The sequence below is a fragment of the Amphiura filiformis genome, chromosome 13, assembly GCF_039555335.1.
Source record: "Amphiura filiformis chromosome 13, Afil_fr2py, whole genome shotgun sequence".
Classification (NCBI taxonomy): Eukaryota; Metazoa; Echinodermata; class Ophiuroidea; order Amphilepidida; family Amphiuridae; genus Amphiura; species Amphiura filiformis.
The window spans coordinates 44,364,814-44,386,223 of NC_092640.1; the positions used below are offsets into that span (position 1 = coordinate 44,364,814).

General features: G+C 38.4%; 1 pseudogene; it reads right to left on the minus strand.

Moving 5' to 3' along the window:
- Positions 1-5,390: 5,390 nt before the first annotated feature.
- LOC140168399 (aqualysin-1-like) overlaps positions 5,391-21,410 on the minus strand; it is a 31,466-nt pseudogene continuing 15,446 nt past the window's right edge.

The window sequence follows — 21,410 nt, forward strand, 5'->3', positions numbered from 1 at the left end:
ATGGATTTCCCATGGATTAGCATGTGTCCCTCATGGACCAACCTGGGAAAACAAACAAACAAACAAACAAAATACCAGTGATTAAATGGCTTCTGCAATATGTTATATAATACATTTTTAAAATGATGCAATCTGTAAAGAGATCTGCATAAACCCTCACAATTTACAAGCAAACCTGTTCAATTCCATGCAATATCTGAAAAAGATCTGCATATTTATACACAATCTACTAAATTTTCTGTGGAGTCCACAATTTTTTCTGCACAAATCATTTGTCCCTGGTACACACTTAAGCTTACTGGCAGCCTCATTACACTGATACATATTCTGTGTATACTTTTTAAAATATTTGAGTGTGATATTTTCTTTAATCTATTGAATGCAATATTAGTGTTGTGTTTCTTTAATGTTATTAGCCTAATTGTAAGGTGTGTAATTCCACTATATTATGTTCAACTTGTAACAGGCAAAATAATTGTGCGTTTTGTTGTTACTGATAAGGCCTCTGACAGAGAAAATGTGCTATGCCAGTTAAATCCATACACCCCTATGGAATAAGTACCCTTAATCTTCCACATGTGTACACACTAAAAACTACGGGGTTATATTTTCCGTGGTCATTTTGAATTGACCACGTTTGGGGTTGTTTGACCCCGTAAGGGGGTTGTACTGTTTTAATTTGACCACATTCACGAGGTCATTTTAACCACGCATTTAACGTGGTCAAAAACTTCGGGTCATTTTGCCGATACTGTCGCGCATTGATATCAGTTTCAATGTTCAGCTTTGAAAATCTCAATTCATAAATGAGTTTAAACATGAGCTGCAATTAATGTTTTTTGATTATTAAATATAGCTGATTTTTTGACCGACGTTGCCCAATTTTACAACTTTAAAATGACTTGCATTCCGGAACTATTTGCACGTACGGTGTGCATCGGCTTCCCGCGTCACATCAGCGCCATATTTGTTCTGATTGTGCAGCCTGATCGGATTGTCGTGTGTCTGCATGATGACATATGAAAAGTTACTTGGGAAAGTGGGACTGCAAGGATGCATAGACCCATGTCTATGAACGCAGATTCAGACAATTTCATGCTGTCGTGGCCGGATGTCTTGTCAGCAGTTGTTATAAGCTTACATGTCAATGATATCATGTAAGCTTATAATGCGTGAACTGTCATGAGGCATGTCAGTGTGATACACAGATGCATTATGTATAAATTTGCTGCTTATGTAATGCTAGTGTGCAGAGACACACTTATGTCCTGGTGGGACCAGCAATATCAATACCATCCATCACATCATACTAAAAAAATCCAAACAACCCCTAAATGTGGTTATTGAGTAACCCTATTATAAACAATCCTTTCAAATGGGTCATTTCATTTGACCCCGAAATGTTGTTATATTGTGACCCCAATTGGGTTACATTTTGACCAAAATATGTGGTCATTGAAATGACCACAGCCAATGGGGTCAATATTGAATAACCCAAATAAGGCAACCTTTTTTTCATTTGACCCCGAAATGTGGTAATATTTTGACCCCAATGGGGTTACTATTTGACCCAAATACGTACGGGTTGCAATGACCCTGATCAATGGGGTCAAAATGACCCCCAATGACGTAGTTTTACGTGTGAAGTGTGAATTTCAAATGAATTTACCTGAATGGGTGACTCCATTTGAAATCTACACACCTTATGTGTGACGATTAAGGTCATGTCTTTCATAAGGGGTGTATGGATTTCAACTGGAATAGCCAAAGAAGAAACAGGAAAAATTAAAACACTTCAACCATGTGCTATCTACTGAAGACAGCAAACTTGAAGACACATTCTGTGATCCCAGCACAGTGTAAAAAAAATTGGGAAAAACAACAAAGAAAACAACAGTATTGACGAAGTTGAGCCCTGTTCAAACACATGTAGCTAATTTATATACTGGCAGTATATAAATTACAGATACATGTAAAATGCCTATTGTGTCTTAAATACATGGCTTTTGTTATCTACTGAAGATAGCACACTTAGTACTATATATGTGCTATTTACTGAAGATAGCATACTTAGTTCCATGTGATATCTACTGAAGATAGCAAACTTGGTTCCCCATAATATATGCTGAAGATAGCACACTTTGTACCACATGCTATCTACTGATGAAGATAGCACGCTTGGTTATGCTGACAAATCATTAGTGTCCGCTCAAAATAAAACCCCAAAATTGGCCTAGAATACACCAAAAGGCCAAAAATGTTTGCAACACATCCCAGTATGGTCATTTCTACTGAGTACCCCCTGGGCCTGCTGATTGAACTTGTTAGGCAAAAAAAAAAAAGGTTTGTCTCAAAGCTCACAAGTGGTTTGAAAACAAATGCGATATGCAATTTTCTTTTATTATTCCCGGCTTGGTATTTTTATGGTATTTTGAGAAAAAAAGTCTGATTTTCACCGAATGTTTCTGGAAAAACTAAAATTTTCTATTTTTTTAAAAATAAAAACAATAATTCTGTATTTTTTACAAATGCGCACACAAGCTTTGAGACAAACCTTTTTTTTTTTTTTTAAATTAAAAGTTATATTTTGACAATGCCAATGTATATGTGTACAAAGAACAAACAAAACAGACACAGACAATGTACGAAACACTATTTTCTCATTTTATTTCTTTTATTCGCCCAAAACATCACCAAAACATATCTAGAATGTTAAATTTATTACAAATTAATATATATATATATATATAACATAAATAGTCACTCGATAGTCGTTTCACAGTGCTCAATACCAATTTTTAACAAGGTAGAGCTAATTTAATAAAACAATTTTGGCTAAATAATATTCAGCATTTAGTAACTAGTAGTTTCACGCCTCACGGCGATCGTCAGACTGACGATCAGACTAGTTACTAAATGCTGAATATTATTTAGCCAAAATTGTTTTATTATATATATATATATATATATATATTGAATTTGTAATGAAAAAATGTCAACCCTGCTTAAAGGGGGGTAACCCTATCAGTTTAGGATATGGATTGTCTTCAAACTTAACCACGGTCACCCTTGATTAAGCATTGTTGACCATGGTGTGATAGGTGTGATCAACCATGGTCAACTATACATGGTTATACCACTGTTAACCATGGTTAGCTATGATTGATCATTGTTTAACTATATATGGTCAACCATGGTTAACCATGTTACCATGGTTGACATTTCCCCCAGGGTTTGATAGACATTCATCATGAAGGAAAACTGCATTTTAAACAAAAATTTTCACTGCAATTTAGACACAATACAATATGGGATTGGATTGGATATCAGAAGATATTATAAAATCAATATCAGATATCGGATTGGTGGATAAACATCATTTTGGTTAAGCCTAATTACCCAGGGGGTCACTGGAATATAAAAGTTCTACACATGCTTGTTTAATCAAACAGTGTAAAAGGGTCGAATTTTCAGCTTACAACTATAGTCGTGTTCACATTGTCGGACGTACGCCCGGCGGAACTTGATCGGCGTAAGTTGCTAGGAGTAGTGGTAGGCGCTTCCAGGAGTAGGTGCAGTGTGAACGATGGTCAGCGTAAGTTCCACTGTACGTCCGACGATTTACTCCTGATTTTTGTCAGGAGTAAATCGAGCTGGGTGTAAGTAGCGAGCTGGGTGTAACCTCCGCCAGGCGTAATTTGCAATGTGAATGCTGCTACTCCTGGCACCCGGTGCAAGTATGACATTTTGTTAGTCGGAACTAAAAAATTACATATCGCACAGTGATAAAGGTCACAGAAACACCGGAAGTGGTACACACTAAAAACTACGGGGTTATATTTTCCGTGGTCATTTTGAATTGACCACGTTTGGGGTTGTTTTGACCCTTCAAGGGGGTTGTACTGTTTTAATTTGACCACATTCACGAGGTCATTTTAGCCACGACGAGCGTGGTCAAAAAAACTTAGTGGTCATTTTGCCGATACCGTCGCGCATTGATATCAGTTTCAATCTTCCGCTTTGAAAATCTCAATTCATAAATGAGTTTAAACATGAGCTGCAATTAATGTTTGTTGATTAATAAATAAAACTAATTTTTTGACCGAAGTTACCCAATTTGTCAACTTTATAATGAGTTGCATTTCGGAACTATTTGCACACACGGTGTGCATCGGCTCACGTGGTCACATCAGCGCCATATTTGTTCTGATTGTGCAGCTCAGCGGATTGTCGTGTGTGCTTGTCTGCATGATGGAATATGAAAAGTTAGTTGAAAAGTGAGACTGCAAGGATGCATAGACCCTTGTCTATGCACGCAGATTCATTCAATTTCATGCTGTCGTGGCTGGTGTCTTGGCTGCAGTTGTTATAAGCTTATATCATGTAATCTTATAATACGTGAACTGTCATAGGCGATGACTGACTGTGTGTGAGTGTGATACACAGATGCATTTTGCAGTTTGCTGTTTATGTAATGCTTTCTCTGTGCAGAAACACACTTATGTCCTGGTGGGACCAGCATGACCATAGGCCTAATAACAAAATCCAAACAACCCCTAAATGTGGTTATTGAGTAACCCTATAAAACAACCCTTTCAAATGGGTCATTTCATTTGACCCCGAAATGAGGTCATTAAGTAACCCAATAAGGCAACCCTTTTGAAGGGGTCATTTCATTTGACCCCGAAATGTGGTAATATTTTGACCCCAATGGGGTTACTATTTGACCCAAATACGTAGTCATTGCAATGACCCGACCAATGGGGTCAAAATGACCCGTTAGTGGTATGGTGTTTAGTTGATAACTATGCTGGGGTCAAAAATGACCCCGTTTGGGTCATTTTTTGACCCCGTAGTTTTAAGTGTGTAGCCAATGTTTACGCCAACCAGAAGTGAATGCTTGGTGGAACTAATTGGCGTAGTGCTAGGAGTAGGCTGGGTGTGGACACAGTCACTGGACACGCGATAGGAGTAGGGAAAATATTTGTGGAATTTTGATCAATGTTAGCGTAAGTTTACGCCGGGTGCAACTCAAAATGTGAACACGACTAGTGGCATTATTTAAGGGTCTGTTTTGGCTTTAATTGGGTTTACATTTATGGTTACACAACAAAAGTAACAACATAGAGGGTGACAAATGTGCTGGTGGAGGGTAAAATTAGGGGGGTCCTAAGATTTTTTGGCATGCCACGAAGGGGGCAAGCAATTTTTGGCAGGCTGAGAGGGGGAGGGCAATTTTTGGCAAGCAATTTCAAAATTTTATCCCCAGGGCTCATAATTATTGCACAGCCCCTTATGCCATGTAGAGTCTGTTGTGAGGTTTGATTAACAATCATTGGTAGGATGTTTATAACCGAGTGACCTCCTGCCTGAAGTGTTGCAAGATTCTAATTGACCATTTAAAAAATTCTGTAAAATCCTTTGTAAAGAAACGAGAATACTTCATTGTCAATGTGCATTTTTTACTGGTCAAGTACTGCTGACAAAATGATGACATATGTTTTTTGTTTTTGTTTGTTTATTTTTACAGTGATTCTGGGAATTACCAAAATGGTCGAAGTGATGTCATAAACACAATGAATTATTGAATATTCTGTTTTATAACTCAAATCCAGTAAAATTACATTATTATGAATTTTGAACTATACATGTGAGTCAAGCAAGATGTGTGCTGTCCGTGCAGTGTGTTTCTGAAAAGAGAAAAAAAAAACATGAAATAGCAACATGAATATGAGCAGATCAGGCTAACTTTGAAATATTACCTCATGAAATTAAAGGTCACCATAAAATAAACTTTTTTGGCATTTTTCAATTTTCTACTAAAACTAGTAATTTTTATTAATTGATGTCCTTGATATTAAAGAGAACTTTATTGGAGTGCAGGTGTGGAAGTCATAGGCGGCACAGTTTACAGGAATTTACACACAATTTTTAGAATAGTAGAGTAGAATATAAAGAGGTTCTAAAGCTGTCATGTATGTAGAACCTAAATGGTTTTGTGAAGAACTAAAAAGGTCCTGCAAAGGCCATAACACACAAGTACATCATGTTTGCATGATGTACTTGTAATTTGTTGTATAATTTTATAATTAGGGCATGCTTTGTAAAGCGCTTAGCGACTTCTGTTTTAAGTGCTTCATAAATGTTTCTTTATTTATTATTATTATTATTCTGTACAGAACCATGTTATAATTTCCTAGAACTGTTTTCTTGAGCTGCCTTTTATGTAGATAATTTATTTATTTACATAACTGGCTAAAATACATCAAAAATACACATACAGAGCCTGTCATAAAATAAAAATTATAAAATATTGTCCCGGTAGGCTAGCCAGGAGGAGCCAGGAGCGTGAACACTATCACCCGAGGGGTGTGACCCCTCCAACCCACCGAGACAAGTGAACTCAAAGCATAAATATTAAATATTGCACATTTAGAATAATTTTAAAACATATTATACATTGCACAAATTTCATCAACAATAACATAAAATTTAGGAGTCCAGCTCCAGCTCTTGCATAGTCATTTCAATAAAATGTGTTTTAAGGTGGCTTTTGAATGGCCTCATATTTTCATGCAAAATAAAGTGATCCCTGATGGACACTGGAAGTGCATTCCAAAGACAGGGAAAATTGACACTGATGGTATATTTGAAACTATCGGTTTTAGGGGTGATATGATTGTTAAAAAGCAAATTGTCAGGATGGCGAATGTTTATAATCCAATTGCTGAAATGAAAGACATAAGAATTTGGATATTCAGATGGTCTTTGCAGGTGGGTGGGAGGGGGGTTAACCACAAAATGAGCTGCCTTTTAACTCAACCCAAAAAAGAAAATTTCAACCCCCTAAGCCCTGCAAAAAAGAAGTTAAAACCCTCCACACCCCCCACACCCCCATATTGAACTTCTAATGAATGTTTGATGACATAAAATCAATAATATATTTCCACCAAACGTTCGACATAAAAGGTATTTTATTTTCCATCACCACACATTCGTTAGAAGATAAAAATGAATTGAAATAGATTGAATAATGAGTACTTGTTGAACAAATATTCTATGTCGAAAAATAAACAAGATTTGCAACCCCGGGGTATCCGTGCGGATCCTTGTTTTTCTTTTCAAAACACCCCTTAATCCGTGTTTTATATCTGAGTGCCCCCCCTGGGTTTGCAACTTACCGCGAATGGTATATGCATGATCAATCTCACTGTGACTGTTCTCCTACATAGAGGAGAAGGTTAGGACTTCCAGATCCTTGGTTGCTAACCACACCTTGGGTACCCTCACTTATAATTGTACTTTTTTACGTTAGCAGCAGTGACACCACGTTCAAGGAGGAGAGCAGCGGCACCTGAAATAAAAAAAACAAAAATATGCTTCAAAAATTAACTAAATAAATCAATAATGCCATTGCCTCATTTCAAATATATAGTTTTAGTTTTGGTTTTGATTTTGGTCACGTGGTTTCCTTTTGTCCTGCCTAACCACTTGAATCATAAGATATCGAACTCATTGTTTCTACCTTTTGTTTAAAACCGAACATTTGTGTCAGTCAGTTTCGGTTTTGGTTTCAGTTTCTTATAAGTGGTGTGGATCATGCGCGTACGCAGGACTTTTTCAAGGGGGGTGTGATGATAAAAATACTAAAATAAAGAAATGGCCGTGTAGCGGTCATCTGGTCGCGCCTGCGCGTCGCAGGGGGGAGTCTGAGGGGATGTGCCCCCCTCAGAATTAGAAACTTTTGGAAAATGAAGACCTAATTGAAGCGATTTGGTGGACAATTTTGGCACTATTAGTGTGTAAAATTTTAAATTGAAAAAGCCAAAAATTAGTGAAATGACGGTCCATGAAGCCTTTCGTCATTCGTGAACAAGTTTTTTCTTCAGTTGTAGGCCTATAAATTGTGTTAAACACAAATTGGTAAATATCGAAAGCACCGAGAATCAAAAATGGCTGCTTGTTTATCCACTGTGCAGGGGGGTGTCTGAGGGGGGATGTGCCCCCCTCAGAATTAAGAAACTTTTGGAAAATGAAGACCTAATTGAAGCGATTTGGTAGACAATTTTGGCACTATTAGTGCGTAAAATTTTAAATTGAAAAAGCCGAACATTTGTGAAATGACGGTCCATGAAGCCTTTTGTGAACAAGTTTTCTTTTCAGTTGTAGGCCTATAAATTGTGTTAAACACAAATTGGTAAATGTCGAAAGCAGAATCAAAAATGGCTGCTTGTTTATCCACTACGCAGGGGGTGTCTGAGGGGGAATATGCCCCCCTAAGAATCAAGAAACTTTTGCAAAATGAAGACCTAATTGAAGCGATTTGTTGGATCATTATTGGACTATTAGCATGATTAGCAATGTAAAATTTTAGTTTGAAAAAGCCGAAAATTGGTGAAATAACGGTACATGAAGCCTTTCGTGAACAAGAGTTTTGCCTCCTGCAGAAGTTCGAAAAATTTGCAAAATGGAGGTCCGATTGAGGCCATTTGGTGCATCATTTTTACACTATTTAAATCATTGCTTCAAACAGAAAAAGGGCCCGAACTCAATTTGCACAATTAAAACCTTTACGTATGTTGCGGAGTAGGGTCCGGGGTAGGGTGTGGGGTGTGATGTGGAGAGGTGTTGGTTTTAACATCATAAGGCCCTATATCCATGTCAATTAACAATTAAAACCTTTACGTATGTAGGTTGCCAGGGTAAAGGTGTAATGATGTGGGGGTGTTAACATGTATTGACACATTTACGTACGTTGCCCGTCAATACCGGGTATAGGCCTAGGGGTGAGATAAATTTGTGTGGGCGGGGTAATATATAGCCTATGATAATTGTAATGCCTTGCTCATCTCCCTCCTCTCCTCTTCCCATTCCCCCCTCTCCCCCCCCCCCTCTCTCCTCTCTCTGTCTCTCTCTCTTTCATTGCCTTTTCTCCCCCCATTTTAATTTTTTGGACAGATCCAAGGGGGGGTGTTTCACACCCGTAACACCCCCCCTGCGTACGCCACTGGTGTGGATCGTAAAATTATTTGATTTGAAGTTACCTACTAAGTATACAAAAGAAATGTTTAAATTTCGCAGTGCAATATTCACGAGGAGAGAAATCGACCATGGTAATCTACATTGAAAGGCGTGGTTTACAAAACCGAATAAGTCTAGGCTAATTCACCTGTGAAAAAATATAGACCATCGAAATATTTGCATCGACATTACAAAAGGGGTCACTATTGTAATTGTATAGGTGCTATAAACAAAATCGATTCATGTCTTTAATCCCATGTACCAGAATCGATGGAAGGCCATTATATGACCTCTAATAACCTAATGACTTTTACTGAATCAATTTTTACTGCAAAAAGTAGAAGATAGAGGGGAAAAGAGATTGTGTGGGTTTGTGTGTGTGTGTGTGTGTGTGGGGGGGGTGGTTGGAGGGCAAGGGGATATGGGCCGGGAGAGAGAGAAACAGATGAGAGAGAGCATTGGAAGTGAAAGAGAAGGGGAGGAGAGCTCGAGATGAAGATATCGAATGTAGGGGAGGAGGAGGGGAAAGGGGTAATTTAGGGAAGAGGTGGCTATATAGGGAGGGAGCCCAATCTTAAAGAGGTATGGGTTGTGCTTCCCGGGGATAATAAACTAATTCATAATCAAATCATCTCCATGCATCGTTTATGTTTCATACAAACAAACAAATCCCCCACCCGCCCCATCCTTCAATATACGCCAAGCATGTATATGATTTCTAGGCCTAGAACTTCGTGAGTGTAATATGCCACCTACCTTCGACAGATAGCATCAACTGTCGTCCGCGGGATAGATTTCCGATATCAATCATGATATTATGTTAGCACAATAGGCTATTGTATACTTCTGGTTATATACCCTATACTGTGTTCTTCCAGCATAATAGTGTTATGATTGCAAACCAGATCAGCTCTACTTTTTAATCCCTTGATTTTTGGTTTCTGAACAATAGAGAAACCAAAACTATATATTTGAAATGAGGGATTGCTTCATTGGGCTGTTCCAGTTAAAATCCATACACCCCCTATGGAAGACATGGCTTTAATCTTCCACATAGGGAGTGTGAATTTCAAATGGGATTACCTGAATAAGTGACTCCACTTGAAATATACACCCAATGTAGGGGAAATTAACTGAATGTCGGCAAATTCATCATGGTTCAGTGCATTGCGTCATATATGGGCACGGTGGGGGGAGGGAGGTTGGGTGGATGTGCCCCTCCAATCACTTGAAAATTTAGAGAATCCACTATAGTCTGTATATGTACCTCGAGTCACCGGCACTAGCTTTGAAGTTCAGCATGTTCTGCATTAGCTTGGCGTTACTTGATGCATGTACATACTTTTATGTGCGCGATCGACATGCCGCATATGTACAGGCAATAAACTACGCTAAGCCAATGCAGCACACGCTGAACTTCAAAGCTAGTGCCGTTGACTCGAGGAAGATATACAGAATATATTAAAATTGCCGAAAAATGGCTTGTGCCAACCCCCCCCACCGTGGTGGGTGCCCCAATAGACGAATCCAACGAGCCAAGTGATGGTCAGAATTCAATCGGCCATTACTGGGTCCCGTCTGCACCAAACTGGTGTTATTACTGCCCAATTGGGTGGATTAAATCCGCTTAAAAATCGATGTTGAATTGTATTGTGTTGTAAACTTTCATCATTCGTTTGTCTATTAAGTGTAACATGTTTGATGGAATGCTGTTTAATATCCAGTGGCGTATCCAGAAGCCCCTTACCCCGGGGGGATGAGCTAGGTTTGTGCCGCCCTGGAGAAAGGATACAGGATGGCGCCCCTACTCCCCCCCCTCCCCACTCACACACATACACAACATCTCCAGTCTATCTCCAATGAAAAGGATTTTGAATTGATTTCTTTTGAAATGAAGCTATTTACACATACAAAATCATTAGGCATATTAATTTGGAAAGAAAAAAGATTTACATAATAGAATGGTGACAACTTAGATTCCCATTTTAAAACTATATATAGGCCTATCTGCTGATATTTGCAATGCATAGATTTTTAGGTCTATAAGGGAGGGTTGACATGGAGTGTCTAGGAAATGTGACCCCCGAGAGTTTGAAGATTTTTTACAAATATGCCTACACTCCATCCAATTGAAGTCATTTGGTGCGCAATTCAAAATATTAATGGGAGGTTGTAATTATGGGGAAACTCTGTCGCATTATGTGGAAGCCCAAGGGAGGGGTAAAATTTTGAAAATACGGGTTTAAATCATGTCACCCATTTTGATAGTATCTGCATGAACGTAAAACGCTAATATTATATAGATTTTTTTCTCTCTATCCCACAGTGGCGTAGATTTCTTTTTGACATTGGGGAGGAATGGGGTTGAAAAATATTTCCCGATGTATTGTGAATCCACCACCTTTTGGGGACAGAATAAGGCCTAAAAAAATTGTTTGATTGGCGTAACATGAAAAAAAAAATTAGGGTAGGTCGGTCGGCATTTTTTTTTTAACACGCATTTTAAGCTGAAAATCGCAAATTTTTTCTTCTTTTTTAAATTTTAATCTTTTTAAGATTTTTTTATTCATTTTTTGCAAAAAAATAAGAAAAAAAGTCTAGGGTTGGGCCTATTTATAGGGTCGGTCGGGTTACGCCAATCAAACAATTTTTTTTAGGCCTAAGTTTATGGTACAAATACGCGCGAAGTGAGCAAAAGTTTTTTTGCCATAGGCCTATTGAAGCTATTTTATGGTGAAATATGTTGCAAAAGTGGAACAACTTCGCGCGTAGAGCGCAAAAATTGGCAATGTTTATAGCTAACATGGCCTTGGTCAAATATGAGGTTAATATGGTCAGAATTCCACATACAACATTGGGGGTGGCTGGGCCATGAAAAAAATGTCTGAAAGTCGCATTTTTACTTTGTAAATGAGGGCCTAATCTCAAATTTATCCTATCCTGTAAAAGACGATTTTTGAAATTAGAAAATAATAAGGGACTGCAATGTCCACTTTAAGGCGAGTTGGAAGGGAGAATGACCCAGCGGTGTTTGCACTCAAATATTGAGACAAATAAAGCCGAAACACAAGAGGAATGGGCTGCAGGACGTGATGCAAGGGTTGTCATATATCTGCCCCTGCTGCATGATTTCTCTCGGGAGGAGGGAAAACGCCCAAAATTTTAATTTAGATATTAATATTATTGACCTTGATTTATGAACCGCAACACCTATGGAAATATAAATGCAATTATTGTCTTCCTTGACTCACACTTTCTAGAAGACCAATAAACCAATAATAAAGTTACTGCCGTTTTTGAGTTGACTCGCTACAAGTGAAAATGATATAATGAATACTAATGTTTACATTCGCGTGAAGCGTGCGAAAAATTTTGAGTTTTACAGTTTGGAGAAGGCTTAGAATGGAGCACAGCACCCTTACCTCCTAACCATGCCCAAGTACTCAAAATAACACACTCTTTAAGTTAAAATGACCAAGTATGACGCATATACATTGGAACAAATTAGCGCGAAGCTCGCGAAAATGTGCAATTTTTAACCTAAAATGGTCAAATATGCTGTTAATGTGGTCCAAAAAAGGTGAATTTGAATGAAGTATTTTAGCCAAAACTCAAGGTATAATACCAAATATTGCCTATATTATAACAGCATGCCTACTTAGACCATCAGGGATGTTGTGTTGAGCGGAATGTCCCCCTCTCCTCGGATTGACGCCCATGGTACATGGTGTAGAACATTTAGACTTCCGCATCTCGGAAGGGGCTCACATGTGATGCATCCAGTGGGGCAGGCGGCGTAGGAAGCGCAACATGTGACGTACGAGGCTGGCGAAGATACAGGGCTGACAGCCCCATTCAAAATACACGGTTAGCAATTACAGTGTGGTACACTGTCGTACCCCGACGGTTTTAGAGTAAGATAATTTTGCTTTGACACCACATAACAAATTTAGAATTGTTTGTGAAGATTTCATGATTATGTGTTAATCCAATGGCGACCTCAAAATTGGTGATATCGCTTCCTACACCACCTGCAGTGGGGGCTGATTTCAACACAGGGCGACACAAATTTGACTGCCATATCAACGCCAATGGTTATGCGTTATTTCTTTGTTTTTCTCATCACCCGCGAATCGCGCAGAAAAAATAGATTTTCACTGTTTGGAAGTGGCTCAATTAAGATCCATCGAGGGGGCGCTGAATACAAACAATTAAGAGGTCATGGTATACGTTCTCCCTTGACTCCCCTAGTTACGCCACTGGTCATGCGGTATTTGTTTTTCTGACCCTCTAAATTCAACATGGGTGACACGTTCCCCCATTGACTCCCCTAGTTTTCTTTCATAATCATTAGTTTTGTTGAAATTTGCGCGAAACGTGCGAAATTTTAGATTTCCACTGCTTGGGAGGGCTCAAAATCCATCGAGGGGCGCTGAATCCAAACAAGATTGGGTCCCCTAGTTTTTAATACGCCTTTCTGAATGATTAGTTTTGTTGAAATTCGTGCGAAGCACGTGCAAATTTAGATTTCCACTGCTTGGTAGGGCTCAAAATCTATTAAAGGGGTGCTGAATCCAACAAGGGGTAGCATGTTCCCGTTGAGTCCCTTAGTTATGAATCTGGTCATGCATTATTTCTTTTTAATGACCCTCTGAATTTTGACCTCGGATCTTTGATCATGATTAGTTGTGTTAAAATTCGCGCAATTCAAGATTTTCATTGCTTGGAAGGGGCTCAAAATTCATCGAGAGGGCGCTGAATAAGACAAGGGGTGACACCCCTCCCCTGGACTCCCCTGGTTACGCCTCTGGTCATTTTTTTTTTTTTTTTTTTTTTTTTCTCTTAATTTTGGCCTTAAAACGGTCTTTTCATATTATTTTTATAATGATTTAGTTTTGTTGCAATTTGCGAAAATTTAGACTTTCACCGCTGAGGGGCTCAAAATCCATTGAGGAGGCGCTGAATCCATCACATGGCGGCACGTTCCCCCTTGACTCCTTTAGTTACGCCTATGGTCATGGCATTGTTTTATCCTCTCCCACTCCCCAGCTCTTAACTGCTGGTTGTAAAAGCCAACATGCAGGTTTCTCTCCTTCATCTACTTTTCCCTGGTTAGGCATATGCCGCCTTCCTTCCCACACAGTGGCGTAGCTAGGGGTTGTGGAGCCCAGGGCTAAGGATACATAATGGCGAAAATGTGCACAAACAGGGCCTATCACTCATTAATTTTGGTTATACTGAAGTTGAATATTGGTCTTAAATTGATCTGGTTACAAGACGCCCTCCTTGTATGTGCCACCTCACAAGCCGCCCTCCTTATATGGGTCACCCTGTAGGCCTATAACGTGTGTTGTAATTTTCCGCCCCTTGTATATATTTCGCCTGGTAACAAGCCAACATGTGCCGCCCTAAATAGGTGACTGACAAGCGTTTTTTTCTCACCCCTCCCTTACTTTTATCCTGGTTACAAGACGTCTTCCTTGTACTATGTGCCGCCCCACAACACATGCCACCATACTTGCTGCCCCACAAGCCACCCTCCTTCTATGTGTCAAAACTTTAGGCCCATAAAGCGTGATCTACTTTTCCACTCCTATTTTCTCCTGGTTACAAGTCACAATGTGCCGCCCTTTATTGACGACTGATAAAAGTTTTTCTCTCCTTCATCCCTCTTCTTTTGTCCTGGTTACAAACCGCCCTCGTATGTGCCGCACGTCACAAGCCGCCCTCCTTGTATAGGTCATCCTGTAGGCATTATAGTTATAACGCCTTTTGTACTTTTCCGCCCCCTTTTTTCCCTGGTATACAAGTTACAATGTGCCACCCTTTATTGACGACTGATAAAAGTTTTTTTCTCCTTCATCCCTCTTCTTTTGTCCTGGTTACAAACCGCCCTCATATGTGCCGCACGTCACAAGCCGCCCTCCTTGTATAGGTCACCCTGTATGTACACCTGTTGTACTTTTCCGCCCGCTCTTTTCTCCTTATGGGTGAAATATGACACTGGCATTTTTTCACAAGCCAGCCTCCTTATACCGCCCTCCTTGTACGGTTTCGCTCCACATGCCGCCCTCCTTGCCACCCTGTTGGCCTAATAGGCTCTCTCTCTCTCTCCCCTTACTTACTTTCTTTTTTTGCAGCAGTGCTGCATTAATTCTGAATTGGCTGGGTGTTACTATACTGAAATTTTCGAATGTGAAAGGCATTTTGTACCACTGAAGTTTTTCGTACACATCGATAGCTTTATTAATATAAAGATTGACTTTTGTAGAATTTTGGTTGTGTATCCATTGATTTTATATGCGATTTCATTGAAAGAAGTGTTTTTTAATGCAATGATTTTCAACAACACACTCAACCTGGGCTCCTTGCATGAGGAATATTAGCTACAAGCATTAGCTGAGCATGCGTCCTGTCAATTTCTACTCTCACACCCCTGATTTAGCATAGGGATTGGGCTCGTTTGCATATGCATGAGTTCGTTGAGTTGGTCGTGGGCCCTTGGAGATAGTACATTTCTAGTAAAATGGTATAGATGAGTTTATAGTCAAAATGCGTGATGTATTTTAGCAGTTTAAACGTAGGCCTATGTTTTTGTAAATGTGCATAATTTCCAATCACGTCGCAGATGGCAACTATCACAGCACAAGTAATAATTTATCCTAGTGTATTGCCCCGGTAGAATACCTTGCATATGCCATAGACAAATTTTGATAACTTGGTTGGTAGACAGAGATGACGCTCAGTGGTACTGATTTTGGTTTAGATCTGAAACCATATTATACCTCAGGTTTAGATTGAGAAAGTATAGGCCTACATATCAAGTAATTATCTGGTGGGAATTGTTTTATTGTTGTATTAATTGTGGTATACTGAACCCGACAACCACATTTGAAGAAAATAATTATAACTATGATTAATTTTATCATGGGCTATATTTTTGCCGGCGGAGGAATATGGATTTAGCCTGGGGAGTTAGCTTTCAAAAACTGTATCACGTGTCATTACATGTGGATGGGATGGTGAAGTTTCGTGTTACCAAAGTATGGTGTGTTACCATTACAACAACAACTTACTTATTTACATAGTACATCCAATCACAGCGTGCTGATCTGTCTAAAGTAATAAACAAAGGTTGTTCAGTCGCACAGTGCATGCACGTCATTAGAGGCGCTGTAGTTTAATATATGCAAACGAGATGGCCGGTGACCGTGACTCAACTGTAAATGATTATTCTTCGGGACACCTTGACGGATTTTCCCGCAATTGACACACCGTGCTGTAAGCATGGTAAAGTGAACCTGTAAAATGTACCAAATGCAGTTTTTGATATTGCGGTACATGTCAGCTATTTTATGCAATTTTCGGCCGTTGTTTCGCCTACAGTTTGTTTAGGACTTCTTTGTTGTGGACCATACTATTTTGTTTTTACGAAAGTGATAATTTCTCCATCATTTTGTTTCAAGTTGCTTTATTTATTACTAAATAGCCTATTCGGTCTGGGTATTAAATTGATAGGCCTAATGGCGCAGTGTAAAGGACCATGCGGTTATAAGTTGAGACTCCCAAAAGACTGACGGCGTGACATTTTTCTTGAACAAATGAAATGATAATGATATTTTCAAAATGAATACTTACACCCCTCATAGGGGTCTATGTAAAACAGTCAATTATCAGAATTGCAAGTGTAGTCTAAAAGTGACAAAGAGATATTGTATTCTCTGGTTTGGAATGAGTATTTATGACTGAAAGCAGTTTAAGCAGCTAATTAGCACTAATTAAACCTTTTGAATAAATAATTAGGTCTGTTAATGAAGTAAATTTTGATCACCCTGTATACATAGAAGCAAACATCGCACCCAAAATAAAGTATATTTCTGGTTGGCTTTTTCAATTCAAGCTCTGTTTGATTTTGTGGTCCTCAGATTGAGAAAATATTCCTGAAAAGAAAAATATACCACATGTTCCTTAAAATGTTCATTTTTACACACTGTATATCGCTAGTACACCCTGAATATTGATTTCAATTTTGGTCAGTTTAATCTCTGTTCTTAATGCTTTCCAGAAATAGGCCTACCTGTAATTGGTTCATAAAATGATATAACTATTCATCGCAAAATTGAAAACAATGGCCATACCCGATGTCAGTCAATGGTATATCCAAACCACAATATGAACCTGAAGACTCGTCATCAGACTTAGACACTATCCATGCTATCAATGAGGAATTGCTATTACCCCATACCACAGTATTATGTTTATAATCATTCCTAGGCCTTATTAAAGGCTCAAATGCATACAACTTTTTAACTCATTTATGTTAAGTACAAACTTGAGAATAATTATGTTCTTCATTTTAAGTAAATGTCATCATATGTTATTAAGTATACCAAGAAATGTACTAAGTACTCAGCATATAAATTAATTTGTGCCCTCATTGCGGGTTTTTAAGACAAAATAAAATAAAGGAAACAAACATCATTCTCCTTTTTACAGTGTCGTTTCTAAAAGCTCATTTTTAAGCCAAAGGTCCTCTCAGTGAATGTGAAATCCAACATTTTTTCTTCATTCACTGCGCCGTCTTTTTTAAAGACATTTCTTGTTTCTCTTTCCTTCTTTTCTCTTCTTTTTCTCTTTCCTTCTTTTTCTTTTTTTCTTTTCTTTTCTTTTCTTTTTTTTTTTTGCAGCCCTTTTTTTACCCTGGGGCTGGCGCCTAAAGCCCCCCCAAAAATATGCGCATGATATCCCTGCCAAGGCCACATCATTTCACATTTTAGGTGGAATAGACCTAAGGGGGGACCCAGTAATGGCGGATATTGAGGTGTAGGAATGCGTGAAAATGGATTCGTCTATATGATGACTCGAGCTACACCACTGTCATGTGTACACTATAAATGAAATGGACGCCAGGGTTTTGAACACCTGACACATTCTAAGCGCATATAAGTTTAAATTTATATTTTTTCCTTTTCCTCAAAATATGTATCCACTTTTATGAAGCACTTTTTTGCTTATTAAACGCTTCCCCAAATAATTTTTTTAAAAACACAAGCAAATTTGGCATTGCATTGAAGTTTTTAAACTTATGAGAAAAACATCAATTTTACCATTTTTACTTTTGAACACCCGGCACATTCTGCAAAGTGTTAAAATGTTGCATAAAAGGCTTTAGGGGCTGTGCAATATAATTATGAGTGCCAGACGAAGGGTAAAATTGGAGGGAGCAAGACATTTTTTGGCCAGCTGAGAAGGGGGAGGGCATGTATTTGGCACACATTTATGGGGTGCCTTTTAAATAAAACGTTCTAAAAAGGCTTAGGAAAACAGTACGGAAATGCTTAAATATGCACATTAAAATCATTAAAAACAAAAACAAGTATTTTAAGTAAAAGTCAGGTATGATGAAAACTACAAAAATGTAGTCCCTAATGCCCCTCTTTGCCCTATTTTCTATACCTTAGAAACAATATCAAGAGTATCACACACCGACATCGCCTGGCTAATAATTACTTGGTACAGCAGAGATACTAAAATGAATACCCGGGATCGATACACGTGAATGTGTTATGCACGATTTGATATTCAGATGATAAATCTTTGGATACCGGGGTAGAAAATGATGAATATCTCCCGTAATTGATTTAGTCTAAAGAAGCCAGATTTTGTTCCTTGCACTTGAATATACATGTTCAACGGATATGATAGTCGTTAGCTTGCATCTTGAGAACGAACCATTGTGTCTTGAACTCGAAAACTGACAACATATTCTGATGCTTTTATATGTGCCGAACTATAGTGCAGCGTAGGCTAGCTGCACTCACTGCAAGCAGTCTAAAAGCATATGACCATTGACCTCATCAATGGCGTATACATGCTCACTCACACACAGAGAGGTCAATTACCAGGCTATTGTCAGTAGCCTTAGTCGGATGCCCTCTGCTCATTATGCGTCTCAAAGGTCGGAACAAAATGGCCATGCGTGGCTGTGGATTCAACCTACCATGGCGATTTCTGCCATGAAGATATTGTGTATAATTGAGATGCAAACTAGTATCTGGTTACCTGAGACGTGTGGGCAGGCCATGGAGGTTCCACTCTTTATCTCAGTGGCGCTGTCACTGATGTACCATGTGCTTTTGATGGAGGTTCCTGGAGCAAAGATATCCACGCAGCTTCCCTTGTTGGAGAAGGATGAACGCCTGTCATATTTATCGGTAGCTCCGACAGTAATTGCCTATTTGATGAATAAAATATTACCAGATAAAAAGCTGTGAGTGCATGGATATGAAAGGCGAGTTATTGGGCGGTAAGTCCCGGGGGCACTCAACTTTGGAAGTTGCGAAGTAGGGCCTATCGGGTACAAAGCGTTATTTTAAAAAGGGGTCATTGGGTACAAACAAAATAAAAAGGGGTCATTGAGTACAATATTTTGAAAAAAGGGGGTCATCGAGTATAAAATTTTAAAAAAAGGGTCATCGGGTAGAAAATTTGGAAAAAATGGAGCAAAATTTTGAAAATTTCGGCATAATTTTGAAAACATTTGACAGTTTCGGCATTTTTTTGTTGCATTTTGATGATGCTATTCTAGAAAAAAGGGTGTCATTGGGTATCCGCAACCAAAAAAAGGGGGTGATTGGATAGGCGCAACTAAAAAAAAAAGGGGGGTCATCGGGTATGGCTTTTAAAAAAAGGGGGTCATCGGGTATAGTCGACTTCAAAAGAGGGGGCCTATTGACAGGCACATACCGTCACTACCAAAGTTGAGTGCCCCCCCCCCCCGGGCGGTAAGTTATGGAAGAGTTACAGTAAGACCATGTGGCGAGTTACTATCCATGTGGTCTTACTGTAACTTGCCATGTGGTTATGTTGTAACTTGTCACTTGGGCTTAAAACTCTCCCACTTGGTCTTACTTTAACTCTTCTGTAACATGCACCCCACCCCCATAAATATTGAGATGTCACAAACATTGCAGCAATCTGGTATATTAACAACCATCCAGGCCCGTACGCAGGGGGGTGCAGCTGCACCCTCCCCCCCCCAAAAAAATTTGCATCAGTCTACAAAAAGTCCCAAAATTTCAGAATTTGCGAGCATAGCGAGCAAAAAATCAGGCTTTTTAAGCTTTTTTGGGAGAAAAAGTCCAAATTTTGGGAAGAAAGTCCACTTTCCACAAAATCGCCCCCCTTAGAAAAAAGTCCACTTTTTCAAAATCAGTGCCCCCTAAAAAAAAAATCCTGCGTGCACGGGCCTGCAACCATGGCGCACACATAAGGTTTTACAAAAACAATTTTATTGTCTGGTATTACTAAGGGTATAAAACATTTTTTTCCAAACACATGTTTGTAAACTAGATGCAAAACTTGTTAACATTATGTTATTAAAGAGTTGACAAAATATGTTGCAAAAATGTTTGCCAAAAATGTTTTACAATAATACTTTTGTAAATGTTGTTGTAGTATTTTTCATATACATTGTAAAATGTTTTCATGACTGACATTTAAATGTAATTAAAACTTTTTGAATGTTTTAAGAAATATTTTGTGTTTGCTGGGAATTTCCTTGGTTAATTTTGGTATATTGTCACCCTGCTATGATAATTGCTCAAGTCATTTTTTGTAATTTTGAGAACAAAGTACAAAATATGGTTCAAGTATGCATCAGTTATGAAATCACCCTAATTCTTCTGATTAGTCCCTTTAAGGTAGTATGAACGGCTACGGTGTCATGCTCAGACTTGCTTCAAAATGATACAGAATGTGGAGATGGGTGAGAAAAACTCACCTGCCAATTTTTAATTTTTTCCAAAAGAGCGTTTTTGACTTATGTAATTTTTTGTGATTGGAAAACCCCATAGACTTTACACACGACCTGTTTTTGGCATGTTGCCAAGTTCTTCAAATCAGCTTAATTTTTGAAAACAAGTAATTTGTTTAAATGTGATTTTCTCTCCTTTATACCCACTGCATAAATCTAGTTTTTGATTTATTTTATTGCAAAAATGCTACTTAATAAAGGACAGCAATTTTTTTCAAGATATTGGCTTTAACAAAGGAGATATAAAATGGTAATGTTAGTACTTTTTTCAATTTTCTTGACTTTTTCTAGAACACTAAATTACCTAAATTCTAGAATTTTTTTTGAGCTAACTATAGGTCCAATTTCAACAAACAATGTGTCATATGAAAGGTAATCAAGTTTAGACAATTCTCTCGCCAGCTTTTTTTAATTAAGTGTTTCTATTTTAAGTTATAGGTGTTTCTAAATTTCCCTAAAATCAAAAATTCAAAAATTTATTTTCTAAAAAATTAAACACTTTATCAAAAAAAGCTGGCGAGAGAATTTAGATATTAAGCTTATACACCATCCCTGAAAGTTTGGAAACCATAGC